Source organism: Juglans regia, chromosome 13, assembly GCF_001411555.2.
Source record: "Juglans regia cultivar Chandler chromosome 13, Walnut 2.0, whole genome shotgun sequence".
In the NCBI taxonomy this organism is placed as follows: Eukaryota; Viridiplantae; Streptophyta; class Magnoliopsida; order Fagales; family Juglandaceae; genus Juglans; species Juglans regia.
In genome coordinates, this window is record NC_049913.1 from 30971241 (window position 1) to 30987848 (window position 16608).

Sequence of the window (16608 nt, forward strand, 5' to 3'; positions counted from 1 at the left end):
CGAAGTTATTTTAACATGATCTTCTTCGATTAATTATTTTAATGAAGTAAAAATCAATGGATGAGGATAAAAAAGTTTTTAACAGATAAAAGAAGTATTTTTTACCTTTAAGATTTTATGTTCTTTCAAAGTTAGTACATATATAATCAATTAATATGTAAATGGATTGTGTTATTCAACCGAAATAAAAACAATGTTATGAATAAGGAAAATGGGTATTGTTTTTCAATTTTAAAATCCAATAACCTTTATTATTTAAATGTTATGGTTAATTGTAATGACAAATAGAAATTGAAAAATCTTTTCGGAATAGAAACCAAATGATTTTTAGTGTATTAAAGGATCATATAAATAAAAATTAAATGAGAAAAAAATGTAAGGAATAATAATTGTTTGTGTTAATGCCTAAATTTGCACACCAAGATGGAGGAAAGAATTATCCCAAGTCCACGATGATGATTCGGGCATTAATACAGTGCTCTTCGTTTTCATCCAAAAATAAATAATAAATAAATAAATAGAGACACTGAGATTTACGTGGTTTGGCATAATGCCTACATCCACGGGTTGTTTGGGGGCGAAATCTACTATAATGGATAATTTTATAATCTCTCATAACCTCACATATCTCATAATATAATAGAGGACTTTAAAATTTTGAGAGGTTGTAGATGATACCTCCTTTGAGGAAGATCCTTTAGAGCCATTGTGCGTGGAATCCAAAAGTAGAAAAGTCATAGACAGGCTGTTAGATTTGTGGAGATTTCTTCTTTATATGGAGGTCTATTTTCTTGGAGTCACTTGCCTTGTGAACCCGTTTTCTTTTAGAAGTCTGAGTCTCTTTCCTTTTAGAAGTATAAGTCTCTTCTTAGCTTTATCTCTTGGCTTGATTTTCGGCTTTATCTCGTGGCTAAATTATAGGTTGTTGGCTATTGATTTGACCTCCAACAGATGCACGTGATTCTTAAAGTCGATTTTCTTACAACAAAAAGGTCTTGAGAATCTTCAAGTCAATAATCTGTAGAAAAAATAAATTTTGAAAATGGGTCTCTGGCTTTCTGTTTGTCTCGTGCCAAGTAGTGAAGAGCTAAGTTTGGAGAGATAAGCAGGAGATGTGCTCGACCGCGTTAGATGCGAGTGCGAAACTCGGCTTGGGCGGGAGAAGTACTCGACTGCGTTAGTGGTGAGCATGGAGCTCGACTTATTAGTGTGAGCGCAGAACATCAAATTATGGGTGCAAGCGCAGAGCATTGACTTTGGCGGGAGATAGACTCGATCACATTGAGGTAAGAGTTAAGTTCAACCGCTTTGTTGTGGCGAGAGACGGAGCACGAGGTTAGAGTTGAGTACAATTGTGCTAAGGGTGTGAGTGGAGGCACTCGACTTATGTTTGGCGGGAAGATGCCTCAATCATGCTAAAGGGGACACTCAGCTTATGTTCAATTGGGAGGATGCCTTGACCGCTTTTGTGATGCTAGTAAAGGCACTCGACTTTGAGAGCTAGGTGGGAGATGTACTCGACCGTGCTAGGCATCGGCTTTGAGTTTGTTTGTTTGTGTGAATGTTTGCTTGAGAGATTATTTATTGTTGGGAAAAAGTGCATACTTCCATAATTTATTTTTGCTATTTCTTTTGCATGATTGGTTGCACGTTACAATTTATTGCCCCTTGGTGTAAACTGTTACTGGTGTTCCCGTTTTGCTGTTGGTGTTTGTTGGTAATAACCCGCACTAAGTGGTTAGAGAGCCCATGACCCCCTGGGTCCATCTTAAGCAGTTTCCAAGCCCGTCAACTCGTTTAGAAGGTAACCCGTGCGAGGCAGTTGTGAAGTTTGAAGGCTTGTTCCCGGAGGTAACCCATTTGCGGTGGTTGTGGCTCGAGTGTAAACACTCAACGTTTATTGGAGAAGATGATATGCTTGTATTGTTGTCCATGTGAGAGAGGTCTGGTAGTCTAGAGACTTGCCAGCTTGTTGGGCGCCCGGAAGGTCTGGTGGTTCTTAACCTTTCCTGCCTATTAACTCATCACGAGGGAGGGTGGGCCGTTGAGTAACTTGTCCAGCCTTTTGACTATCGACGAGGTATGAGTAAGGTCTGGTGGTCCTTGACATTCCTTGCCCGTTGGCTCATCATGAGGGAGGTCGGGCAGTTTGATGACTTATCCCGCCTCTTGATCCTCAGCTAGAAATAAGTAAGGTTGGGCGGACATTGACCTTTTCCGCCTGTTGACTCGTTACGAGGGAGGTTGGGTAGTTTTATAACTTGTCCCGCATTTTGATTCTCGGCTAGGTATGAGTAAGGTCAGTTGATCCTTGACTTTTCCCGTATGTCGATTTGTCACGACTCACGAGGGAGGTCGGGCAATTTGATGACTTGTCCCCTCTCTTGATCCTTAGTGTGAGATAAGTTAGGTCAGGCGGTCCTTGACGTTTCTGTTTGTTGACTTGCCACGAGGGGGGTCGGGTAGTCTGATGACTTGTCTCGCCTCTTGATCCTCGGTGAGGTATGAGTAAAGTCAGGCTATCCTTGACCTTTCCCGGCAGTTGGCTCGTCACCAGGGAGGTCGGGCAGTTTGTTGACTTGTCTTGCCTCTTGATCCTCGTCGAGAGATAAGTAAAGTCGGGCGATCCTTGACCTTTCACACCTCTTGGCTTTTGTTTGAAAGCGATGCTTGACCAAGCTAAAAATACAAATATGGTTATTGTAGATAATCCAAATCACAAATGTGAGATTGACAAACCTGAATCACTTTGTTTGACTGTGGTGAAGGTTTGTGGTGCGTCGGTGAGGCTCGTAGACAGTCATGCTTCAATAATGAAGGTATGGGGTGCCTGTGATACCGAGCGATCTATTCTAATGCAAACAGATTAAAAAGCCGACGCTTCGCCTAGGAGAGGCTTTATAGTCGGTGTTTCGTGCCATGCAGGCGATTTTCGCGAAGTATAATCCTGGAGCGTGTAGCCACTCGAATCCTTGTGGAACCTCGAGGAGGTTTGGTGGGAAAAATCTCCAAAAGCCAAATTTGTTATTTAAAATGAAATTCAAATAGTATGTTTGAGAGAGACAAACCAGAGCAATTTTGTCTCTGCTTTCCATTTTTCCCAACTGAAATTGTTCACTGATGAATTATTTTTGCCTAGGGAAGTTGTCTGTCCTTGAGTATTTTCATAGCAATGGAGATTATCCGTTTCCGAATGACTTTTTTTTTTTTGTGAAAGTGACTTATTGTGGGCGTGAAAAATACTTTGGGCAAGGAACTTACAGTAGGTGAGCACATGGGGGCGACGACCTCCTTTGTGGCAGGCAAAGTTTTTTTTAGCAGACAATTATCGCCCGTTGTGTGGGCTGCTCGTTGGTCAAGCAAAGGTGAGTTGTTGCCAGCCATGAGGGTGGCGAGATGCTACTGTGTTGTTGAGCCACTCAGGCTTCGAGGGCTTGCTTCCTGTCTCTAGGGGCGAGTAATTGTGGATGCGTACATAGCGGAGTAATAACTTGTCACGAGAAAAGGGAGTCATAGTGGATGGGCAAAGGAGCTTGTCCGCCCTATGATTAATCACGAGTGGGCCAGGGAGCTTTCCTGCTAAGTTGGCGAGTTTGTTGCTCACCAACACAAGTCCACTATGACTAGTAGTCACTGCCCACCACGGGCAGTGCCCAGAAGGGAGTATTGTGGCGTGTTGGGCGAACAAAGTTTTAGTGGTCGAGAGCCACCTTACTGGTGACAGAAAATACTGGAGGGTCTGGCGTGGAGGTGACCATCAAGGTGGTCACGCTCGTGGGAATGGCAGGCACTATGCCACCATGCATGGCTATTGGGTGCATGACGACATGCACCCTTGGGCCTTTACATGTGTTGCACAAGATGAGATTGAGCCCATGGGTAATTCTCGGTCTGACGGTTCAATTCATCGCAATAGTTGACATGGGTTGAACACAGATGAACTGTGTGCTTGTGTGCGTGGATGGGAGCTAACAAGCTTCCGGGGAGAGGGCAAGGGAGGAGCTGGTGGGAAAAATTCCCGCTTGCTCTATTTGGATGCCTTGCCGTGGTAGCTAGACTTGGCTCGTGTGAGACAGGGAAGTGGCAGGCAGCATGCCCACCACCGTGTGTTGTGTGCGGCATACGCTGCCTAGTTCGATAAGCAGATGTTCTCGAATTTTTCTGGGGGATGGAGGAACTACTTCGGCAATAGAAACCTTTGAAAGCTCAAATGGTTGCTATTAGTTACCTCATCGACTTGCAATTGGCTGGCGAGGGGGCTCGGCTGGCCTCTAGGCCGTTATACAATGAGGGCTAGGCGGGAGTGCTCCCGCTGCTTTGCCCAGCCATTTGGTGGGGTTGCCAAGCGTGAGGCTTTATTGCTTAAGATGGGCGGCAAACAACAACCCGCCACGAAAAGGCTCTTGGGTGCACCCATCACGCCACTGTGCCTGGCATGCATAGTGGATGCAAGTCTTACATGCATGCACATTGGGTGCACGCTCATGTTTTATGAATTGAACATGGTTCATTTCACGTGCATTGAGTTCGCCATGTATTCCAAAAGAAATATTTTTTTATGTGATAGTATTTTCTAAAATAGTAATAAAGAATGATGATAGATGAAAAGTGAGAGGAATCTAATCTCTGATATTTTCTGGAGCATATCTAGTAAGCCAGAGAATCATCCTCCTACCATTACGGGAAATAATCAAAAGTCAGATCCCACAAACGACGTCACTGTTAATGCCTAAATTCACACAACAGATCAGGATAGAGGAAAGAATTATCCCCGGCCTAAAATGATTATTTGGGCATCGATACGGTACTTTTCGTGTTCATCCAAAAAATAAATAATTAATAAGAAAATAAGCATAAATAAAGAGAGATACATGGATTTACGTGATTCAGCATAATGCTTACGTCTACTGTTTGTTTGGGGGCAAAATCTACTATAATGGGTGGTTTTACGATCTCTCATAATCTCACATATCTCACAATATAATAAAGGAATTCAGAGTTTTGAGAGATTATAGATGGTGCCTCCCTTGAGGAAGATCCTTCGGAGTCATTGTGCTTGGAGTCTAGGCATAAAAAAGTCGTAGAGAGCCTGTCAGATTTGTAGGGATCTCCTATTTATATAAATGTTTATTTCTTTAGAATGATTGAGTCTCACTTATCTTGTGAATTCATTTTATTTTAGACACCTGAGTCTCTTTTTAGTTATATCTCTTGGTTTGATTTTTGACTTTATTTCAAAATTAAATTATAAGCCGTTAATTTGATCCAAAGTTTGAACAACTATAATAAAATTAATTGAGAAGATTCTTGACGTGATTTAATACGAGTCAAAGGAAATGCTTTAGAAATTATATAGACAATAAATAGAAAGAAAGAAAAAAGAATGGCAGATGAAAAGATCAGACGTGGATAGCGATGAATCCGATAATTACCCACACAGCACCAGCAAAATCGAGTATCGGGTATCCGATCCCCCATCCCTTTATTTATATATATTTTTAATATTATTATTATTTAAAAATTTAAAAAAATTAAATTATTTATTTTATTTTACATAAAATTTGTGAAAATTGTATAATTAGATGATATGTATTGTGAAAACAAACGAGACCTTAATATATGTTCAATTTTCTTTTTTTTTTTAAGAAAATTAGGATCATTAAATGGTTCTTTTAAATAGTTATTATTAAGGAAAAATAAATTTAAAACTTTTGCCGGTTACCACCAACCCATACAAGAGATTTCAAGCCAATACATGAAATACAACTCATCGATGAATTATTTCCAATTCCTTTCATCATTTTTATCATTTGAGACTGATTTCTTCGATTTTGTTGTGGAGAGTAACTACTAGGACCAGTTTAATCATTTTTTTGTTTGTTTGTTTGTAAAAAAAAGGGTCTATTGACTATTGTTATGTAAAATAGCAAATACTCGTGTTTCTCTTAAAAATAATGTTGACTGGCATCTAGTTGTGTTCAAAGCTAAAATTATTACAATTTTATGTGTCAATACAAGTTCTACAGAATGTACAGCTACCCTATATGGCAAATGGGGTAAAAAAAACCAATGTAGAAAATTGATTGGATTTTTCTTTGAAAAGTAAGCCTTGTGAAGGTCATGTTTCAGGTGATCTTGCAGATATGTTACCTGCTGACATGCAAAAAGAAGGTCTTTCAAGGTGAACGTTGACTCTAAAACTGAAAACATCATTATTTGAGATGCTTTCTGATTCTCCCTTACTACTCTCTCTATAATTATAGTCAATACATTTTCTGGCATAGTTCTTTTAGATATTCTGACTAATTTCTCTGCTCCTTTGCTACCTTTTATTATTTATATATTCAATTATAGATTAATCAATGAAATATGAATTTACTTATTAAAATTCTATTTAGTCATCTAGTTACTTTGAGAAGGAGGGATTCGTAACTTATGCTTGATTTGTGAATTTTCTTTCTCACAATTTATTACTTCTCTGCCATTGTTGATTTTTTCTAATTCTTTCATGCTTTGTCATTTACTTATCACTAGTGTGCGGTCTCTAATTAGAGGTTATTATGCCCTTGACAGGTTAGAACCAGAGCTATGACTTTACAATAGTGTATTTGCTCAAGCGAGGATATTTTGAAATATGCTTCAAATCTGGTAAAGGTTGAACTTCCTATTACAGACTAGCAACTCCATGATTCTAGCAATCTCATCATTATAGAATATATGTTTACTTGTATAACTGATTTATAAAGCTAATTTTATTTTCTTTCCATGTAAAGTCATATATGGATGTCTATATATTCTTACAAAGATCAATGAGAAAGACAAGAAACATTTTACCAATTCTTCTCTTAACATGGTATCAGCCTACATAAGATCCTAAAACATACCTCTATTTTCTTGTCGATGGCATCCTCCACAGATTCTCCCAACCCTTCTTCCCCATTCCTTCTCGCTGACACCTCCCCTTCGAGCCCGGTACCAGGTCTCTCTTCGGAAAGCTACCAACAACTGATGAGTTTGCTTCACCCTTCTCCTTCGTCACCCAACTTCGTGGGTAACTCCTCCACAATCCCTCCCATTTTCGACCCTCAGAAGGATTGGATCATCGACAGTGGCACTAGTGATCACATGAGCCACTGCCGATCCATTTTCTTGGACCTCTGAGAGCCACCCATGGCTCAATATATCAGATTTCCCACAGGAGAGACCATCCTAGTTGAAGGAGTCGACTCCATCCCTATATCTGAAACCCTAACTTTGTCAAATGTCTTATTTGTCCCTTCATTTCATTATAATCTACTCTCTATCCCTCAAATAACTAGCCATTTATCTTGTATTGTCACTTTCTCATCCTCTAATATTTTTTTCCTAGACCATCAATTGACGAGGCTAATTGGAGTAGGTGAAGCTTGCAATGGAGTCTACATCTTTCGTCTCCAACAATCCGCTACCTTCTCCGCTCACAAACCTGATAATAAGATCTTATGGCATCAACGTCTAGGTCATCCTTCTAGCTTTCTTCTTCCCTTTATTTTTGATAGTCCTTATACTATTTCTTATAGTGACATTTGTACTCGTTCTAAGCACACTTGCTTACCATTTCAAATTAATGCTAATAAAAGTAGGATTCCTTTTAATCGACTTTATTGTGATATTTGGGGTGGATATTCCACTACTTCTATTTCTGGCACTCATTATTTTTTTACTATCGTTGATGATTTTTCACGCACAACATGGATTTATTTAATGTGTTTTAAATCAGAAACCTTTAGTCATTTAATGCACTTCTTTGCTCTCGTTAAAACTCAATTCAATTCAACGGTCAAATTTATCGCAAGGACAATGGCCAATAATTTCTCTCTCATAATCTCCAAAATTATTTTCAAAACCACGGCATCATTCATGAATGTACCTGTGTTGAAACTCAATGGTGTTGCCGAGCATAAACACATGCACCTTCTAAATGTGGCACGAAGTCTTTGCTTTTAGGCACATTTACTTCTTAAATTTTGGGGCGAATGCATCCTCACCGCTGCCTACCTCATCAATCGGACCCCTAGCCAGTCTCTCCAAAATAAAACTTCTTTTCAACTTCTTCTCAACACACAACCTACTTACACCCACCTACGTGTTTTTGGTTGTCTATGCTATGCCCAGACTCTCACAGCCAATCGAGATAAATTCTCACCCGGAGCATTCCGTTATGTCTTCATCAGTTATCCTAGCAACCACAAAGCTTACAAATTATATAACCTCGACATCGACACCATTTTCTATTCGAGAGATGTCACCTTTCATGGAGACCAATTTCCTTTCCAACATATTGCCACTTCACCTCCCCCAACTCCATCATTCTTCCCTTACCCATTCCGGAACCTATCTCACCTCCCTCATCACCGGCCATAAACCTTGATCCTACCCCTGTATCTATCCCACCTTCCCGTCCCCGCCATTACAGAATATATGTTTACTTGTATAACTGATTTGCAAAGCTGATTTTATTTTCTTTCCATGTAAAGTCATATACGGATGTCTATATATTCTTACAAAGATCAATGAGAAAGACAAGAAACATTTTACCAATTCTTCTCTTAACACTTCCCATCTCTTTGAGACTGATAGTAATAAATTGTTTTAAAGTGTTTTGGAGTTGTAGTGAGTTTGTAAAGTATGATGATGATGTTGGTTTAATAGACAAATTTGTATATATTAAATGTATATGATATGGATGAAACTTGTAAAAACAAATGAGTGCTTTGAATGGATTGTATGTTGATCTTATAAATCTTGAATGGATGGTTTTGGTTTTGTGGAGTCGTGAATTGTAACTTATAAAGTTTTGTGGTTTTGTGGTGTATGTGTATAAATTGTATGGACAGTTTCCTCTCTTGGGTTCTAATTAGAAGTTTCTATGTTAGCACAATTTTACATGTTTTTTTTTAATTATTATAAGCGTGAATTTGGATCTCTAAGGTTTGGATATATTTATTTTAACCTATATTAGATTATTTGTTTTGAATATTCTTGGCTTAGTCTCATTTTTTTTATTTTAAATTTTTTTTTCTAAACTCTCTTAGCATTTGCCGTGAATGCAACTCGTGGCAAATGTTTTTTTTTTTTGGCTGGAAGTGATTATTTCCCGCGATAAGAACTCTTTGTAAATAAGTATTTCTGATGAAATATTGTGTGGAAAATATATATTTCCCAAAAAAATATTTTATTGGAAATAATTTTTTCTCATGAAGACATGTCATGGGTAAACACTTTTTGCCACAACTTCTTTCCATGGAGAATGGTGTTATTTCCCACCACAATATACCAAATGAAACTTTATTTGCCACGAAGAAAAAAGGTTTTAACCACCAGGGTAGTTCATGGGAAAAAGAAAACTTTTCCCATGAACTTGTGGTTTGGTGGAAAAAGAATTTTTCCCCACTAGTTTTATGCCACGGGTCTCCCACGACACAAATTGGTGGGAAACAGATCGTTTCCCACGAAGTCTACACTTTCTCTGACCACAGTCCCTCCTGGAAAAAAAAAAAAAAAAAAAGAGATTTGTTGTAGTGCCAATACATTCCTATGTCTCTAATTTATTCAAAATAATTAATAAACTATATTTATTTACATGACATTAACATTCTGTATGGCAATATTATTTTATTTTCTCCTTATTTTAAGAATCATATCTAATGGTTAGTACTCACTTTTTCACAAAAACCTAAGATATTATATAAAAACATAAATTACAAAAGGATCATCCATAAGGCCTAAATAAATAAAATCAACTATTTGTTTTTAAATAATCAACAAACTTTCATTCATAAGAAAACGTTACAAATCAAACTGATCAAACCAAAGTGCATGATTTACAAAAGGTGGGACATGTTTTCACCACATGTGGATATCAACTACATTCCATGCAAACCGAGCTAAGCTATGAGCTACCCCATTTCCTTCCCTATAAACATGTTTAATATGCAAATATGTAAAATGCTTCATTAGATCTCTAACATCCTTTAATAGATTACCATTCGATGAGGATGACTCGTGGATATCTTGTAATTCCTGCACCAATACTAAACAGTCAGATTCTACTACCAATTTAGTGATCCCAAGTGGAAGACAGAGTTGTAAGCCTCTCAGTACAGCTATCAACTCGATTGTAGCAGGCTCGTCCACAATATCTTCCTTTTTGGTTACTGCCATCACTACTTGCCCATCTTCATTTTGTAAGACCACACCTATTCCAGCTTTCCCCACATCGGCAAACACTGCACCATCAACATTTAGTTGTAAGAAACCAGGTGGAGGTGATTTCCATTTACAGATTTTGTCTCTCTCCATAGCACTAAAGGTTCTCAGCTGTGTAAAGGTTTTATGCAGAGAAAGAGCATGATTAACTGCTGCCATAGTTTCAATCACAGTTTTCTCGATCATCATTTTATTACGTCTGAACCATAAACTCCAACCAATCAGGAAGAACAAAGTAAAATCTGCCTCAGTTCCTCTTTCCAAAACAAACCTAACTTGGTCCAAGAAAGTCGCCCGCTGCTGAACTTGCTGCAATAAAGGGAGACACTGCAACCATACCAGTCTAACATGAGAGCAAAGAAGAATAGCATGTTACACATCCCCCTTGTCTGACAAAAACAAAAAACATTAGTCACATCTTTTCTTTTATGTCTCAAGTTAGTCAGCATTGGTAGAATATTTTTACAAGCTCGCCATGCAAAAATCTTGATTTTACTAGGAACTTTCATGTGCCATATACCTTTCCACATTTTCTTATCAGCCATAAGAGAAGAGCTATCTCCATTACCTTCCAAATTCAAATTATGTATCAACCGATAGGCACTCTTCACAGTAAAGTTCCCATTTGATTCTTCATTCCAAATCCACTTGTCTATATACTCAGTACTTGACAACCTGATCTGAAGAATCTTATCAACCACATTTGGATTGAAGAGAGATCTAACTCGACTGATATTCCACAATCTAGTATCCCAGTCAATTAGTGAATCTACTGTTTCTTCCTTATGTGCCTCATTAACAGAAATTCTATCTAGAACTTGCTGTAAACAACTATGACTTGGCACCCAAAACTCTTTCCAAATTTTAATATTATCCCCCGTACCAACTCTCCACCGACAGCCTGCCCTTAACAACTCTTTAGCTTCAATTATTCCTCTCCAAGCATAAGAAGGGTTTGGACCCAACTTTGCTTGAAAGAAAGAAACATTTGGAAAGTATTTAGCTTTGTAAATTCTTTGGAGCAAAGAGTCATTATTTTGTAAAATCCGCCACCCTTGTTTTGCTAGCAAGGCAATGTTAAAGAAATGTAAGTTCTTGAAACCCATACCACCTCTAAATTTTGACATACAAAGCCTTTGCCAATTCATCCAATGCACTTTCCTCTCATCCTCTTTTTGCCCTCACCAAGACCTAGCCATCAACCTCTCCATCTCTCTACACAAACCCAATGGTAATTTGAAACAACTCATGGCATAAATAGGGATGGATAATGCAACTGCTTTTACAACTCATGGCATAAATAGGTTAGGCAAACCTAGATACTTATCATATTGCTGAAAAGTTCTCACACCCCATAATGCAAGAATCTCTCTGTCTCAACTCTGGAACATGTTTAGAAAAAACCATAGCAGTCTTTGCTTTATTCACCATCTGACCTGAGACTAACTCATATTGTTGTAACATATTCTGAATATGAGATGTTTGAGAATCAGCTTTGCAGAAAATTAGACTATCATCCGCGAAGAGAAGGTGATTTACACTCGGAGCCCTTCTACATACTTTTATGTCTTTCACCATACTTCTCCTCTAAGCATCTTTTAGTAAAGCAATTATCCCCTCCGTACAAAAGAGAAATAGGTAAGGCGATAATGGATCCCCTTGCCTAATACCTCTGGTAGGAATAATATGTCCTAGGGATTCACCATTCACCAAGATGGAAAAAGAGACTGTTTTTACACATTCCATGACCAGCTTTACCAAAGACTTTGCAAACCCCAACTTCAACATAATGTTTTCTAAAAATAGTCATTCCACCCTATCATATGTTTTACTCCTATCCAACTTAAAGGACATATAACATGCCTGACCCTTTCGTTTGTGCCTCAGAAAATTCACAAGCTCATATGCAATCAACACATTATCAGTCATTAGTTGACCCCCAACAAAAGTAGATTGTGATTCAGATATAACATCAGGCAGCAGATTTTTCAACCTATTAACCATCACTTTTGAAACTAGCTTATACACAACGTTACAAAGACTTATAGGTCGGAAATCAAAAACCAACTCACAAGTCTTCTTCTTTGGAATTAAGCTAATTAAAGTATGATTAAGCTCTTTAGGGATCCTTCCTGCATTCAAAATGTGCAATACAGCTTGAGTCATTGAGGTTCCAACATTAGTCCAATATTTCTGGAAAAAGAGTGGAGACATACCGTCAGGTCTTGGAGTTTTTGTTGGAGAGCCACATTCACCTCCTCTGCTTCATTTGGTCTAGTGAGCTGTTGGTTCATATCTGGTGTGACTTTCCTCTCCACACAATCTAGAACTCCTTGATGTCCGCTCTGCCCAGATGTAGAAAAAAGTTTATGGAAAAATTCAACAATCAGATTTTGCTTCGAAGTTCCTTCTAACCACACACCTTGCTCATTTTGTAGGCCCTTAATCCAATTCCTCCTCTTTCGAGTATTAGCTTGGGAGTGAAAAAAACGGGTATTTTGATCCCCTTCATGTAGCCACCGCACTCTAGATCGCTGTCTCCACATCACTTCCTCCCATTCAAGCCATAATTGCAAATTCTCTCTAGCTTTTGACAAGTCCACTGGATTAGGTTGCTCAACATTTATAGCTTGCATATCCTCCAGATTTTGCCTCGCCTCATTTTTCTTTTTCTTTACAGGACCAAAAGACCTCTTATTCCATAAAGCCAATTGATTACCACAAGCTTTAATACGTTTTATCACCCCTTCCATATTATTACTTCCATTTCCGTTCCTAGCAACCAAAACATTCTCAATAATGTCAGCACATTTTTTCTCCCCTACCCACATTACTTCAAATCTGAACTGTTTCTTCTTTCTTCCTTCAACAAAAGAGTCCTCAGACTCAAACCAGATAGATAAATGGTCGGAATGTGCAGCCACCCCATGCTTCACCACCATTTGGGGAAACAAACCAAAGAAACTGTTGTTACCTAAGAAACGATCGAGCCCCTCACTAATGGCTTCATCACCATCCCTTCCATTCGACCAAGTGTACTTGGGTCCATGAAACCCCACATCCCGCAAAGAACAATCCATCAATACTTCCTTAAATGCCTCCATTTGATTCTCAGGTCTTATTCTACCTCCTCTTTTTTCACTCATTTGCAGTACTTCATTAAAATCACCTCCTAAAATCCATGATACATCATCATCAGCATGTAAATGACGTATCAAATCCCATGTGATAAATCTGCTTTTAGTATGCGGACTTCCATAGATACCTGTAAACCTCCATTCACAAGTACCCTATTCTCTAACAAGAACATCAATGTGATTTATAGAAAAGGATTTTAACCGAACCAAAATATCCCCCTTCCATAACAACGCTCCCCCTTACACACACACACACACACTCTTCCTTACACAATCCATAGTAAAGCAAGGATTAAAACCCAACTTAGACTTACATACCTCCATCTTCTGTGTCGTTGGCTTAGTCTCTTGAAGAAACACCATCATGGGATCTTCTCACGTGATCAGATCACGCAAAGCACGAATTCCCTGTGGGTTCCCAAGCCCATGGGAATTCCAACATAATGTTTTGATGGCTGACGGTAGGGCTGGACCCCCACCTCTGCCGATAGATCAATTCGGACCTCATGAAGGTGCTCATCCTCCGTCTCCATAAAAACCCTCAACTTCTGTCGTTTTCCCCCTATTGGAATAGCCCCAACCTCGAGTGTTGCAGCTTTATGTTTTGCACAAAGTTTGCTCATAGGAGACGACTGAATTCTCCCCACAAAGGCTTTCCTTTTCCAACGAAGGCCCTCCTTACTTGTCGACCCTATATCCACCTAGGCCGCATTAAACATTGCCCCATCAGTAATTGGATTCTTTAAGCCAATATCTAGTAAGCCCACTTTCAACAAGGATGGCTCAGTTAGAGAAGGATTCACTACTTTTAGTCAAATCCGTGATTCGCGCTCCATCTCCTTCAACTACCCTTCCGAAATATCAGTATGAGATCTTCCCTCAAATGACTCCACCATTTGCTCAGCCTCTTCCGTTAAATCAACACGTAACAATTATGGATTAACATTACATCTAGTGGAGTATTTTTCGCCGCATCTTCCTCCAACATGACCCCAGCATTGAGGTGAACCACAAACTCGGGATTCTCCTCTATTGACGACAGTCGGCGGCCATTGGTCCCCAGCGGTTTACTTCCACGCCCCATTCCCCTCAGCCACTATCCATATGGAAAAATGGTTATCTTTTCATCAAAATCTCGCACCTGTTCACAGTCATGATGTACATGACCTAACTGTCCACAGTGAAAGCAAAAGTCAGGCAACCCTTCGTAAAAGAAACGCGCCCAGTAGGGAACTCGAGAACCACTACAGAGTTTCTTCCCTCGTAATAAGGGTTTCGTGATATCGAGGCATACACAGATCCGCATAAATTCACCCCAAGCAATTTCTCCATCTAGCAAGTCTATATCCTTCATATGACCTAGTGATTTCCCAATCAGCTCTCCAACTTCGATATTGCGAGCAACCAAGGGTAAATCATGAACCCACTGCCCCGCCCTCTTTAGCCCCGCCCCAGTGCGGCGGGGAGGATCACCCCGTCCGGCAGATGCGGGGGGTGGGGCCACCCGCCCGCATCTGGGCCAACCTCCGGGGGCAGGGGCAGGATGGGGGTGACCTTCGCCCTGTCCCTTTAAAAAAAAAAAAAGAATCCAGGCATGAAATGACGTCGTTTCATGCCTGGGTTTATATCAAAACCCACCCCCAACTCCCCCTCCCGATTCCCGAACCTTCTTCGTTCTCACTTATCCCTCACTCTTAGTCTCTCCCTTTTTCTTAGTTCTCGCACCCAGTCCCTCTCTCTACATCGCCGTCCCCGTCATCGTCATCGTCGCACGACTCGCACCCGGTCCCTTTCTCTTCATCTCCGTCACTGAAGGTAAGAAACCCTAAATTCAAAATTTAATTTTTTTTGTGATTTATATATTTAATGGAGATTGGAGGAAGGAAGAGGTTTATCGGAGATGGAAGATGGGATTTTGTGAACTGTGGAGCTTAGATTGTGCATGTGGTTTGAACTTTGAATGACTCCCGTCCGTGTTTTTTTTTTGCATTATGTAATGTGTTTGAATCACTAAATCATGATATTATTTGTGTCTAATTAATTCGGATTGGAACCCTAAATTAATTTAGAGTTTCGAAATACCCTAAATTTACAATACTTTAGCCTTTAGATTAATAACCTTGATGCGTGATTATTTTAGGAATCCATGGTCGATTTCTTCATTCATAGTTGCAATTTTCATACTTATTTTCACCTTTAAACAGACTTTGTTTACCATTCTCTCTTATTAATTTGATCCTTATCCGAGTAATTATTTTTCTGTACAAAGTGCTACATTCCATAGGGATTGAATTTTGTATTGCTTTTTTTTTTAAAAACAAAAAAAAAATAGAATGTGCTGGTGGCCATGATGAATTCATCATCCACACCTGGAAACGGCATTTTTGTAATTTAATTTGTAGAACAAAGTTCAGAGTTTTATTGAAGATGATTTTAAATCCATTAAGAATGATACTATTTCCAACATCAAATAGAGAACCGTTCTCTTTTAGCATTTTGCAGGCACCACAGGGTACAACATTTCAAGATTCCTAAGATGATTCCATATTCTACTTCCATATCACTTTATTTTTTCTTGTACCTGCCAATACCCCACAAGAAAACTCATGAGATTCATCACTACTATTTAATTAAGATGCTCTATCTGTACTTGTAATAAAGTGTTGCGTAAATTAATTCATAAACACCCCTGTAAAAAACCCTATATATGAGACATGTATACATTAATCAACCTGGTGAAATGGAGTAGAGATGAACGACAGATACAAGACAATCTATGAGCATAAAAGCAATATAATATCCATGTTATCGAGGCAACAGTGATCTCAAACTAGGGTATTTCGAAATATAATATAATTAATTAAGATGAAATTTATATATATATATACATGAATGTCAAGTGATACTTTTTTTTATTCTACTTTTTTTTTTATGTTCATTATATAGTTGCTATGCTTATATTCTTTCAAGTCTAAGAAACTATATTGTTAATATACTTTACTACATATATAACAAATATTCAGACACTGCCGCCAACATATATACATGTATGTATATGTGTATATATATATATATATATATATACACACCTGAAGGTTGAAGTATTGTAATCGATGAGTAGCTAGAAACCTAGAAATCATGCATAAAATCCCTTTTTTTTTTAAAAAATTAAAAAATGTATATAATATATCTATGAAGGAAAAATAAAAATAACCAAAGTACT